General features: G+C 41.7%; 1 non-coding gene across 1 annotated transcript; it reads left to right on the top strand.

The window, feature by feature from the left end:
• The first annotated feature begins 13459 nt into the window (after positions 1 to 13459).
• On the top strand, positions 13460 to 13567 carry LOC130972016 (small nucleolar RNA R71). Its single transcript, XR_009083220.1, has one exon. It is a non-coding gene; the product is annotated as a small nucleolar RNA R71 (small nucleolar RNA).
• The last annotated feature ends 865 nt before the right edge of the window (positions 13568 to 14432 follow it).

The following is a 14432-nucleotide window of genomic DNA, read 5'->3' as shown; positions in this document are numbered from 1 at the left end:
CGAAAATGCTTCATTGCTCAGCCCAAGCACACACCAAGTGGGCCCGGAAGTGGATTTTTACGTCATTTACTCATTTCTGTACACCCTAGGTTACTAGTTTACTATTAATAGGATCTTTTGACATTGTATCTGTACCTCATGACATTTTTACACATTTCATTGTATACCTTCCACGGCATGAGTCTCTAAACCCCATGGTTGGGGGTGAGGAGCTCTGCTGTGTCTTGATGGATTAATGCAATTACTACTGTTTCTTATTCAATCATGCTTGCTTCCATTCTAAGATATCACTTGCTCTTAACCCGGATGAATGTGATGATCCGTGACACTCATCATCATTCTCAACTATGAACATGTGCCTGACAACCACCCCTGTTCTACTTTAGATTGAGTAGATATCTCTTCGATTCCTTAACCAGAATCTTCGTGGTATAAGCTAGAACTGATGGCGGCATTCAAGAGAATCCGGAAGGTCTAAACCTTGTCTGTGGTATTCTGAGTAGGATTCAATGATTGAATGACTGTGACGTGCTTCAAACTCCTAGCAGGCGGGGCGTTAGTGACAGACGCAAAAGAATCAATGGATTCTATTCCGGCCTGACCGAGAACCGACAGATGATTAGCCATGCTGTGACAGAGCATAGGAATGTTTTCACTGAGAGGATGGGAGGTAGCCACTGACAACGGTGAAACCCTAAATACAGCTTGCCATGGAAGGAGCCTTGCGTGTTTGATGAAGAAGACAGTAGGAAAGCAGAGATTCAGAAGATGGAGCATCTCCAAAGCCTCAACCTATTCTCCATTACTGCAAAACAAGTACCTATTTCATGTTCTTTTGCTTTTCACAATCAATCCTGATAATTTCTGATATCCTGACTAAGATTTACAAGATAACCATAGCTTGCTTCAAGCCGACAATCTCCGTGGGATCGACCCTTGCTCACGCAAGGTATTACTTGGACGACCCAGTGCACTTGCTGGTTAGTTGTGCGGGATTGCAAAAGTGTGATTGCAATTTCGTGCACCAAGTTTTTGGCGCCGTTGCCGGGGATTGTTCGAGTTTGGACAACTGACGGCTTATCTTGTTGCTTAGATTAGGACTGTTTTGTTTTTATTGGTTTAGAGTCTTTTAGTTGAGTCTAGTTTCATATTCTAAGTTTGGTGTCAATTGCATGCTTTTGTTTTTCTTTTAAAATTTTCGATTCTGCATGTTCTTAGTCCCTTTTTGATTCATAAAAATTCTAAGTTTGGTGTCCTCTTTGTGTTTTCCTTTAAAATTTTCGAAAATTAGTGTTTGATTTTCTAAAAATTTTAAGTTTGGTGTCTTTTTGTGGTTTTTCTCTTTCCTCTGTTCAAAAATCAAATCTTTTTCATAAAACTTTTCAATCATATCTTTCTAATTGCTTTTTCAAAATCTTTTTAATTAACTAATTGATTCAGTTCTCAATTTGCTTTGATTTTGTTTTCTTTTTGATTTTCGAATTTTTTTTAATTTCCTTTTATTTTATTTTAATTTTTTTCGTTTAATTCAAAAAAAAAAACAAAATTTATCTATTTGCAATCATTATCATTTCCCTTTTTTCCATTATGGACCTAAGAGGGATTGATCAGTCCAAAAGGACTCTGGGGTCATATGCTAACCCCATTACAGCTGCATATGGGAGTAGCATCTGTACACCTCCCATCAAAGCAAGCAGCTTTGAGCTAAATCCTCAACTCATTATCATAGTGCAGCAAAACTGCCAGTATTCCGGTCTTCCACAGGAAGAACCTACTGAGTTTCTGGCACAGTTCTTACAAATTGTTGACACAGTACATGATAAAGAGGTAGATCAGGATGTCTACAGACTATTACTGTTTCCATTTGCTGTAAAAGATCAAGCTAAAAGGTGGTTGAATAACCAACCTACAGCAAGCATAAAGACATGGAAACAGTTGTCAGACAAATTCCTGAATCATTTTTACCCTCCAAAGAGGATGACACAGCTAAGGCTGGACATCCAAGGCTTTAAACAAGAGGATAATAAATCCCTTTATAATGCCTGGGAGAGGTATAGAGGTATGCTTAGAAAATGCCCCTCTGAAATATTTTCAGAGTGGGTACAGTTAGACATCTTCTACTATGGGCTCACAGAAAAAGCCCAGATGTCTTTAGACCACTCAGCTGGTGGATCTATACACATGAGGAAGACAATTGAAGAAGCTCAAGAGCTTATAGACACTGTTGCTAGAAACCAATACTTATATTCTAGCAATGAGTTCGTTCCAAAAGAGGAAGTCATGGCATTAGTCACTGGTCCTAATCCTCAAGAACAGATGAATGAGCTTAATCAACAATTGCTCCTGATGACAGAACAGTTAGCAGAATTTAGAGAAATGCTCCATGATACTAAGGTTGCTAACAAGAACATAGAACTGCAGTTGAATCAAGCAAAACAGCAAATATCTAAACAGATAACAGAAGAATGTCAAGCAGTTCAACTGAGGAGTGGGAGAACACTGAATACCACTGCTCAAAAGAGCAAAAAGCCAAACAAGGAACAATTGACAGAGGATAACCAAACCAATGTTCAAAATCCCTCTGAGGACAGTAAGAGCCCAAAGAGGAATGTTATTGGCGTTCAAACGCCAGAAAGGGAAGGAAAGCTGGCGTTAAACGCCCATTCCTTGCTCAGTTCTGGCGTTCAAACGCCAGAAAAGGGGGAAAAGTTGGCATTAAACGCCCATTTTCCACCCAATCCTGGCGTTCAGACGCCAAGGGGAGATCAGACACCTGAGAGTGCTGATAGTAACCCCTCTAAAAAGGCTTCTCCAACCACCTCTGTAAGGAATAAACCTGCAGCAACCAAGGTTGAAGAATATAAAGCCAGGATGCCTTATCCTCAGAAACTCCGCCAAGCAGAACAGGATAAGCAATTTCCCCGCTTTGCAGACTATCTAAGGACTCTTGAAATAAAGATTCCGTTTGCAGAGGCACTTGAGCAAATACCTTCTTATGCTAAGTTCATGAAAGAGATCTTAAGTCATAAGAAGGATTGGAGAGAAACTGAAAAAGTGTTTCTCACTGAAGAATGCAGTGCAGTCATTCTGAAAAGCTTACCAGAAAAGCTTCAAGATCCAGGAAGCTTTATGATACCATGCACATTAGAAGGTGCTTGCACCAAGACAGCCCTATGTGATCTTGGAGCAAGCATCAATCTAATACTTGCATCCACTATCAGAAAGCTTGGGTTGACTGGAGAAGTCAAACCAACCCGGATATGCCTCCAACTTGCTGATGGCTCCATTAAATATCCATCAGGCATAATTGAGGACATGATTGTCAAGGTTGGGCCATTTGCCTTTCCAACTGACTTTGTAGTGCTGGAAATGGAGGAGCACAAGAGTGCAACTCTTATTCTAGGAAGACCTTTCCTAGCAACTGGACGAACTCTCATTGATGTACAAAAAGGGGAAATAACCCTGAGAGTTAATGAGGATGAGTTCAAGTTGAATGTTGTCAAAGCTATGCAGCATCCAGACACATCAAATGACTGCATGAGCACTGATATTATTGACTCTTTGGTGGAGGAGGTCAATATGACTGAAAGTCTTGAATCAGAGCTAGATGACTGATGAGCGGATAATTTATACGCTTTTTGGCATTGTTTTTATATAGTTTTTAGTAAGTTTGAGCTACTTTTAGGGATGTTTTCCTTAGTTTTTATGTTAAATTCACATTTCTGGACTTTACTATGAGTTTGTGTGTTTTTCTATGATTTCAGGTAAATTCTGACTGAAATTGAGGGATTTGAGCAAAACTCTGAAAAAGGCTGACAAAAGGACTGCTAATGCTGTTGGATTCTGACCTCCCTGCACTCGAAATGGATTTTCTGGAGCTACAGACCTCCAAATGGCGCGCTCTCAACGGCGTTGGAAAGTAGACATCCAGGGCTTTCCAGCAATATATAATAGTCCATACTTTATTCGAAGAATGACGACGCAACTTGGCGTTGAACGCCAAGTACACGCTCCTTTCTGGAGTTAAACGCCAGAAAAACGTCATTATCCGGAGTTGAACGCCCAAAACACGTCATAACTCAGAGTTCAACTCCAAGAGAAGCCTCTGCTCGTGTATTGATCAAGCTCAGCCCAAGCACACACCAAGTGGGCCCCGGAAGTAGATTTATGCATCAATTACTTACTCATGTAAACCCTAGTAGCTAGTCTAGTATATATAGGACATTTATCTATTGTATTAGACATCTTTTGACCACTTCAAGTCTTTTATCATTCGGTCACTTGATCATGGAGAGGGCTGGCCATTCGGCCATGCCTGAACCTTTCACTTATGTATTTTCAACGGTGGAGTTTCTGCACACCATAGATTAAGGGTGTGGAGCTCTGCTGTACCTCAAAGATTAATGAAGTTCTATTTTCTTTTATTCAAATCTCTATCTTATTCTTATTCCAAGATATTCATTCGTACCCAAGAACATGATGAATGTGATGAGTTAGATAACCCTCATTGACAACCACTTCCGTTCTACATGCAACAAGGCTTGAATGTGTATCTCTTAGATTCCCCAACAGAATCTTCGTGGTATAAGCTAGATAGATGGCGGCATTTATGAGGATCCGGAAAGTCTCACCTTGTCTGTGGTATTCCGAGTAGGATCCTGGGAATCCGGAAAGTCCAACCTTGTCTGTGGTGTTCCGAGTAGGATTTCGGTAATGAATGACTGTGACGTGCTTCAAACCTGTAACCTGCTGGGCGTTGGTGACAGACGCAAAAGAGGGATTCTATTCCAGTAGGGGAGGGAACCAACCGGTGATTGGCCGTACTGTGACAGAGTGCGTGAGCATTAGCTTTCACTGCGAGGATGGGATGTAGCTATCAACCATGGGTGATGCCTCCAGACTGGTTAGCTGTGCGAGTGACAGCCGCATAGGATATTTCCCCGTGAGGATGAAAGTAGCCACAGTTGATGGTGAACCCCTATACAAAGCTTGCCATGGAAAGGAGTAAGAAGGACTGAGTAGAAGCAGTGGGATAGCAGGCGTCCGAGAGCTCTACAGCATCTCCATTCCGCTTATCTGAAATTTCCACCAATGAATCTGCATAAGTATTTCTATCCCTTTTATTATGTATTTTCTTTTTATTTTATATTTCCAAAATCATAAACAATGTTTAATTCGCCTGACTGAGATTTACAAGGTGACCATAGCTTGCTTCATACCAACAATCTCTGTGGATTCGACCCTTACTCACGTAAGGTTATTACTTGGACGACCCAGTACACTTGCTGGTTAGTTGAACGGAGTTGTGAAGAAAATAAACAGTGCCCTAAGAGTAAACATCCTTTATAAACAAATAACATGTGATCACAATTTCGTCCACCAATGACATCTTTAAAGATGTTCAGCCTGATCTGGAGGAACTAAAGGAAATAAAAGAAATTCTGAAAATTCCTCAGGAAGAAGATAAGCCTCCTAAACCAGAGCTCAAACCACTACCACCATCCCTGAAATATGCATTTTTGGGAGAAGGTGATACTTTTCCAGTGATCATAAGCTCTGCTTTAAATCCACAGGAAGAGGAAGCACTAATTCAAGTGCTAAGGACACACAAGACAGCTCTTGGGTGGTCCATAAGTGATCTTAAGGGCATCAGCCCAGCAAGATGCATGCACAAGATCCTATTGGAGGATGATGCTAAGCCAGTGGTTCAACCACAAAGGCGGCTAAATCCAGCCATGAAGGAGGTGGTGCAGAAAGAGGTCACTAAGTTACTAGAGGCTGGGATTATTTATCCTATTTCTGATAGCCCCTGGGTGAGCCCTGTCCACGTTGTCCCTAAGAAGGGAGGCATGACAGTAGTTCATAATGAAAAGAATGAACTGGTTCCTACAAGAACAGTTACAGGGTGGCGCATGTGTATTGATTACAGAAGGCTCAATACAGTCACCAGAAAGGATCATTTTCCTTTACCATTCATAGACCAGATGCTAGAGAGACTGGCAGGTCATGAATACTACTGCTTTTTGGACGGCTACTCAGGTTACAACCAATTGCAGTAGATCCTCAGGACCAAGAGAAAACAGCATTTACATGTCCTTCTGGAGTATTTGCCTACAGAAGGATGCCTTTTGGTCTGTGCAATGCACCTGCAACCTTTCAAAGGTGCATGCTCTCTATCTTCTCAGATATGGTAGAGAAATTTCTGGAAGTCTTCATGGATGACTTTTCAGTATTTGGAGACTCATTCAGCTCCTGCCTTAACCATCTAGCACTTGTTCTGAAAAGATGCCAAGAGACCAACCTAGTTTTAAATTGGGAAAAATGTCACTTCATGGTGACTGAAGGAATTGTCCTTGGGCATAAAATTTCGAACAAAGGAATAGAGGTGGATCAAGCTAAGGTGGAGGTAATTGAAAAATTACCACCACCTGCCAATGTTAAGGCAATCAGAAGCTTTCTGGGGCATGCAGGATTCTACAGAAGGTTTATAAAGGATTTTTCAAAAATTGCCAAACCTCTGAGTAATCTGCTAGCTGCTGACACTCCATTTATCTTTGATAATGAGTGTCTGCAGGCGTTTGAGACTCTGAAAGCTAAGCTGGTCACAGCACCAGTCATCTCTGCACCAAACTGGACATTACCATTTGAACTAATGTGTGATGCCAGTGACCATGCCATTGGTGCAGTTTTGGGACAAAGGCATGGTAAGCTTCTGCACGTCATTTATTACGGCAGCCGTATTCTAAATGATGCACAGAAGAACTACACAACCACGGAAAAGGAGTTACTTGCAGTGGTTTATGCCCTTGACAAGTTCAGATCTTATTTAGTAGGATCAAAAGTGATTGTGTACACTGACCATGCTGCTCTTAAATATCTACTCACAAAGCAGGATTCAAAACCCAGGCTCATAAGATGGGTGTTGCTTCTGCAGGAGTTTGATATAGAAATAAGAGACAGAAAAGGGACAGAGAATCAAGTAGCTGATCACCTGTCCCGGATAGAACCAGTAGCAGGAGCATCTCTCCCCCCTACTGAGATCTCTGAAGCCTTTCCGGATGAGCAATTATTTGCTATTCAGGAAGCTCCGTGGCTTACAGACAATGCAAACTATAAGACTCAAGGTTCTCCTTCTGTAACCATGGAGTGGAAGCATGAAGAGCTTCTCTCAAAACAGAGTCAAATAGATCCTCCACAGTCAAACTCTAAGTTTGGTGTTGGGAGGTCACAACCAAACTCTAAGTTTGGTGTTGGATAGGTTCCAACATTGCTCTGAACATCTGTGAGGCTTGGTGCGCGAAATTGTGAACAATACTTTTCACAACTCTCATAATCCCTGGTCATGAACTCCAAAAACTTGGTGGTTCAATTCCATGGCATTACACAACTTCGCACAACTAACCAGCAAGTGCACTGGGTCGTCCAAGTAATACCTTACGTGAGTAAGGGTCGATCCCACGGAGATTGTTAGCATTGAAGCAAGCTATGGTCATCTTGTAAATCTTAGTCAGGCAGACTCAAATGTATATGATGATGAACGAAAATAACATAGAAGATAAAGATAGTGATACTTATGTATATCATTGGTGTAAGAGCTTCAGACAAGCGTAAGAAGATGCCTTCCCTTCCGTCTCTCTGCTTTCCTACTGCCTTCATCCAATCCTTTCTTACTCCTTTCCATGGCAAGCTCGTGTAGGGTTTCACTGTTGTCAGCAGCTACCTCCCATCCGCGCAGTGAAAGCTAATGCACGCACTCTGTCACAGTGCTGCCAATCACCGGTTTGGTTCCCTCCCCTACCGGAATAGAATCACTCTTTTGCGTCTGTCACTAACGCCCAGTAGGTTACAGGTTTGAAGCACGTCACAGTCATTCAATCATTGAATCCTACTCAGAATACCACAGACAAGGTTAGACCTTCCGGATTCTCTTGAATGCCGCCATCAGTTCTTGCCTATACCACGAAGACTCTGATCTCACGGAATGGCTGGCTCGTTTGTCAGGCGAGCACTCGGTTGTCAGGCGATCAACCATGCATCATGCAATCAGAAATCCAAGAGATATTCACCAAGCCTCGAATGCTTGTAGAACAAGAATGGTTGTCAGTCACCTTGTTCATAGGTGAGAATGATGATGAGTGTCAATCATCACCTTCATCAAGTTGAAGAACAAGTGATATCTTGGATAAAGAACAAGCGGAATTGAATGGAAGAACAAATAGTAATTGCATTAATACTCGAGGTACAGCAGAGCTCCACACCTTAATCTATGGTGTGTAGAAAACTCCACCGTTGAAAATACATAAGAACAAGGTCTAGGCATGGCCGTGAGGCCAGCCCCCAAATGATCTAAGAACTAGATGTCCAAAGATGATCAAAGGATCTAAAAATAATCCAAAGATGAAAATACAATAGTAAAAGGTCCTACTTATAGAAAACTAGTACATAGAAGAGTAAATGACATAAAAATCCACTTCCGGGCCCACTTGGTGTGTGTTTGGGCTGAGCAATGAAGAAATTTCGTGTAGAGACTCTCCTTGGAGTTAAACGCCAGCTTTAGTGCCAGTTTGGGCGTTTAACTCCCAATTAGGTGCCAGTTCCGGCGTTTAACGCTGGAATTTCTTGAGGTGACTTTGAACGCCGGTTTGGGCCATCAAATCTTGGGCAATGTATGGACTATTATATATTGCTGGAAAGCCCAGGATGTCGACTTTCCAATGCCGTTGAGAGCGCGCCAATTGGGCTTTTGTAGCTCCAGAAAATCCACTTCGAGTGCAGGGAGGTCAGAATCCAACAGCATCTGCAGTCCTTTTGAGTCTCTGGATCAGATTTTTGCTCAGGTCCCTCAATTTCAGCCAGAAAATACCTGAAATCACAGAAAAACACACAAACTCATAGTAAGTCCAGAAAGTGAATTTTAACTAAAAACTAATAAAAAATATACTAAGAACTCAACTAAAACTACTAAAAACATACTAAAAACAATGCCAAAAAGCATACAAATTATCCGCTCATCACAACACCAAACTTAAATTGTTGCTTGTCCCCAAGCAACTAAAGATCAAATAAGATAAAAAGAAGAGAATATGCAATGAACCCCAAAAACATCTATGAAGATCAGTATTAATTAGATGAGCGGGGCTTTTAACTTTTTGCCTCTGAATAGTTTTGGCATCTCACTCTATCCCTTGTAATTCAGAATGATTGGCTTCCTTAGGAACTTAGAATCCAGATAGTGTTAATGATTCTCCTAGTAAAGTATGATGATTCTTGAACATAGCTATTTATTGAGTCTTGGCTGTGGCCCAAAGCACTCTGTCTTCCAGTATTACCACCGGATACATACATGCCACAGACACATAATTGGGTGAACCTTTTCAGATTGTGACTCAGCTTTGCTAAAGTCCCCAATTAGAGGTGTCCAGGGTTCTTAAGCACACTCTTATTTGCCTTGGATCACAACTTTATTTCTTTCTTTTTTTCTCTTTTTTTTTCTTTTTCTTTTTCTCTCTTTTTTTTTCGAAATTTTTTTTTTTTTTGCTTCAAGAATCATTTTTAATGATTTTTCAGATCCTCAGTAACATGTCTCCTTTTTCATCATTCTTTCAAGAGCCAATATTCATGAACCACAAATTCAAAAGACATATGCACTGTTCAAGCATACATTCAGAGAACAAAAGTGTTTGCCACCACATCAAAATAATTAACTATTATAAAATTCAGAATTCATGCATTCTTTCCTTTTCAATTAAGCACGTTTTTATTCAAGAAAGGTGATGGATTCATAGGACATTCATAACTTTAAGGCATAGACACTAAGACACTAATGATCACAAGACACAAACATGGATAACATAAAGCATAAAAAATCGAAAAACAGAAGAATAGAGAACAAGGAAATCAAGGAACGGGTCCACCTTAGTGATGGCGGCTCTTTCTTGCTCTTGAAGATCCTATGGAGTGCTTGAGCTCCTCAATGTCTCTTCCTTGTCTTTGTTGCTCCTCCTTCATGATTCTTTGGTCTTCTCTAATTTCATGGAGGAGAATGGAGTGTTCTTGATGCTCCACCCTTAGTTGTCCCATGTTGGAACTCAATTCTCCTAGGGAGGTGTTTACTTGCTCCCAATAGTTTTGTGGAGGAAAGTGCATCCCTTGAGGCATCTCAGGGATCTCATGATGAGAGGGGTCTCTTGTGTGCTCCATCCTTTTCTTGGTAATGGGCTTATCCTCATCAATGGTGATGTCTCCCTCTATGTCAACTCCAACTGAATAACAGAGGTGACAATGAGGTGAGGAAAGGCTAACCTTGCCAAGTGGAGGTCTTGTCCGCCACCTTGTAGAGTTCTTGGGCTATAACCTCATGAACTTCTATTTCTTCTCCAATCATGATGCCATGGATCATGATGGCCCGGTCTATGGTAACTTCGGACCGGTTGCTAGTGGGGATGATTGAGCGTTGTATGAACTCTAACCATCCTCTAGCCACGGGTTTGAGGTCATGCCTTCTTAATTGAACCGGCTTGCCTCTTGAATCTTGCTTCCATTGTGCGCCCTCTTCACATATGGTTGTGAGGACTTGGTCCAACCTTTGATCAAAGTTGACCCTTCTAGTGTAAGGATGCTCATCTCCTTGCATCATAGGCAAGTTGAACGCTACCCTCACACTCTCCGGACTAAAATCCAAGTATTTCCCCGAACCATAGTGAGATAATTCTTTGGATTCGGGTTCACACTTTGGTCATGGTTCTTGGTGATCCATGCATTGGCATAGAACTCTTGAACCATCAAGATTCCGACTTGTTGAATGGGGTTGGTAAGTACTTTCCAACCTCTTCTTCGGATCTCATGGCGGATCTCCGGATATTCACCCTTTTTGAGTGAAAAGGGGACCTCGGGGATCACCTTCTTCAAGGCCACAACTTCATAGAAGTGGACTTGATGCACCCTTGAGAGGAATCTATCCATCTCCCATGACTCGGAGGTGGAAGCTTTTGCCTTCCCTTTCCTCTTTTTAGAGGTTTCTCCGGCCTTGGATGCCATAAATGGTTATGAAAAAGCAATGCTTTTACCACACCAAACATAAAATGTTTGCTCGTCCTCGAGCAAAAGAAGAAAGAAGAGAGTAGAAGAAGAAGAAATGAGGAAGAGGGGGAAGGTGGTGTGTTCGGCCAAGAAGGTAAGAAAGGGTGTTTAGGTTGGTGGGGATTTATGAAGGATGGATGTGAGTGGTGAAGAAAGATGGGATTTGATAGGTGAAGGGTTTTTGGGGAAGAGGTTTGAGGTGATTGGTGAATGGGGGAAGAAGAGAGAGAGTGATGGTGGGGTCCTGTGGGGTCCACAGATCCTGTGGTGTCAAGGAAAAGTCATCCTGCACCAAATGTTGCTCAAAATCACGTTTGAGCTATTTCTGGCGTTAAACGCCGGGCTGGTGCCCATTCCTGGCGTTTAACGCCAGGTTGTTGCCCTTTACTGGCGTTTAACGCCAGTCTGGTGCCCCTTTCTGGCGTTAAACGCCCAGAATGGTGCCAGACTGGGCGTTAAACGCCCAACAGCTAGCATTACTGGCGTTTGAACGCCAGCTTCTTCTTCTCCAGGGTGTGCTGTTTTTCTTCCTGTTTTCATTCTGTTTTTGCTTTTTTCATTGTTTTTGTGACTTCTTATGATCATCAACCTACAAAAAAGATAAAATAACAAAAGAAAGAGTTAACCATAAAACATTGGGTTCCTCCCAACAAGCGCTTCTTTATGTCATTAGCTTGACAGAGGACTCTCATGGAGCCTCAGAAATGCTCAGAACCGTGTTGGAACCTCCCAACACCAAACTTAGAGTTGAATGTGGGGGTTCAACACCCAACTTAGAGTTTGGTTGTGGCCTCCCAACACCAAACTTAGAGTTTGACTGTGGGGGCTCTGCTTGGCTCTGTTTTGAGAGAAGCTCTTCATGCTTCCTCTCCATGATGATAGAGGGATGTCCTTGGGCCTTAAACACCAAGGATTCTTCATTCACTTGAATGATCAACTCTCCTCTATCAACATCAATCACAGCCTTTGCTGTGGCTAGGAAGGGTCTGCCAAGGATGATGGATTCATCCATGCACTTCCCAGTCTCTAGGACTATGAAGTCAGTAGGGATGTAATGGTTCTCAATCTTCACCAAAACATTCTCTACAAGTCCATGAGCTTGTTTTCTTGAATTGTCTGCCATCTCTAATGAGATTCTTGCAGCTTGCACCTCAAGGATCCCTAATTTCTCCATTACAGAGAGGGGCATGAGGTTTACACTTGACCCTAAGTCACACAAGGCCTTCTTGAAGGTCATGGTGCTTATGGTACAAGGTATAGAAAACTTCCCAGGATCCTGCCTCTTTTGAGGCAGTTTCTGCCTAGACAAGTCATCCAGTTCTTTGGTGAGCAAAGGTGGTTCTTCCTCCCAAGTCTCATTTCCAAATAACTTGTCATTCAGTTTCATTATTGCTCCAAGGTATTTAGCAACTTGCTCTTCAGTGACATACTCATCTCTTCAGAGGAAGATACTCATCAGAGCTCATGAATGGCAGTAGTAAGTCCAATGGAATCTCTATGGTCTCATTTTGAGCCTCAGATTCCCATTGTTCCTCATTGAGGAACTCAGAGGAGATTGGTGCACGCCCACTGAGGTCTTCCTCAGTGGCGTCTTCCTCCTCTCTTTCCTCTCCATATTCGGCATGTCTATGGCTTTGCACTCTCCTTTTGGATTTCTTCTGTATTACTTGGGAGAGTGCTAGGAGGGAGTTCAGTAACTTTCTTGCTCAGCTGACCCCTTGTCCTTCTAAATTTCTGATGGAGGACCTTGTTTCATTCATGAAACTTTGAGTGGTCTTTATTAGATCAGAGACCATTGTTGCTAAGTCAGAAGTATTCTGCTTAGAACTCTCTGTCTGTTGCTGAGAGATGATGGAAAAGGCTTGCAATTGCTAAACCTGTTTCTTCCACCATTATTGTTATTGAAACCTTGTTGAGGTCTCTCTTGATTCTTCCATGAGAAATTGGGGTGAATTCTCCATGAAGAATTGTAGGTGTTTCCATAGGGTTCTCCTAGGTAATTCACCTCTTCCATTGAAGGGTTCTCAGGATCATAGGCTTCTTCCTCAGATGAAGCTTCCTTAGTACTGCTTGGTGCATTTTGCATTCCAGACAGACTTTGAGAAATCAAATTGACTTGTTGAGTCAATATCTTGTTCTGAGCCAATATGGCATTCAGAGTGTCAATCTCAAGAACTCCTTTCTTCTGACTAGTCCCATTGTTCACAGGATTTCTTTCAGAAGTGTACATGAACTGGTTATTTGCAACCATTTCAATCAATTCTTGAGCTTCTGCAGGCGTCTTCTTCAGATGAAGAGATCCTCCAGCAGAGCTATCCAAAGACATCTTGGATAGTTCAGAGAGACCATCATAGAAAATACCTATGATGCTCCATTCAGAAAGCATGTCTGAGGGACATCTTCTGATTAATTGTTTGTATCTTTCCCAAGCTTCATAGAGGGATTCTCCATCCTTCTGTCTGAAGGTTTGGACTTCCACTCTAAGCTTACTCCATCTTTGTGGTGGAAAGAACTTTGCCAAGAAGGCATTGACTAGCTTTTCCCAAGAGTCCAGGCTTTCTTTAGGTTGAGAGTCCAACCATATTCTAGCTCTGTCTCTTACGGCAAAAGGGAATAGCATCAGTCTATAGACCTCAGGGTTAACCCCATTAGTCTTGACTGTGTCACAGATTTGCAAGAATTTAGCTAAGAACTGATGAGGATCTTCCATTGGAAGTCCATGGAACTTGCAATTCTGTTGCATTAGAGAAACTAATTGAGGCTTAAGCTCAAAGTTGTTTGCTCCAATGGCAGGGATAGAGATGCTTCTCCCATAAAAATCAGGAGTAGGTGCAGTGAAGTCACCCAGCACCTTCCTTGCATTGTTGGCATTGTTGTTGTTTTCGGCTGCCATGTGTTCTTCTTCCTTGAAGAATTCGGTCAGGTCCTCTAAAGAGAGTTGTGCCTTGGCTTCTCTTAGCTTTCTCTTCAAGGTTCTCTCGGGTTCAGGGTCAGCTTCAACAAGAATGCCTTTGTCTCTGCTCCTGCTCATATGAAAGAGAAGAGAACAAGAAAATGTGGAGTCCTCTATGTCACAGTATAGAGATTCCTTGAAATGTCAGAGGAAAAGAGAAATAGAAAGAAGAAGGAGAAGATGAATTCGAACTTTAATTAGATAAAGTTCGAATTGTGCATTTAGAAGGAGTGGTACTCCATAAATAGAAGGATGTGGGAAGGAGGGAAGAGAATTTCGAAAATTCATTAAAAGATTTTGAAAACATTTTGAAAATTTGATTGATAATTTCGAAAATTAAAAGTGAAAAAGAAATCAAGTGTTTTTTTGAAAAGATTTTGAAATTAGAAATTAAAAAGAT

The sequence above is a fragment of the Arachis stenosperma genome, chromosome 3 (genome assembly GCF_014773155.1).
Source record: "Arachis stenosperma cultivar V10309 chromosome 3, arast.V10309.gnm1.PFL2, whole genome shotgun sequence".
Taxonomy (NCBI): Eukaryota; Viridiplantae; Streptophyta; class Magnoliopsida; order Fabales; family Fabaceae; genus Arachis; species Arachis stenosperma.
Note: the sequence above shows the minus strand (reverse complement) of the source record. Positions and strands in the feature narration are given on the sequence as shown.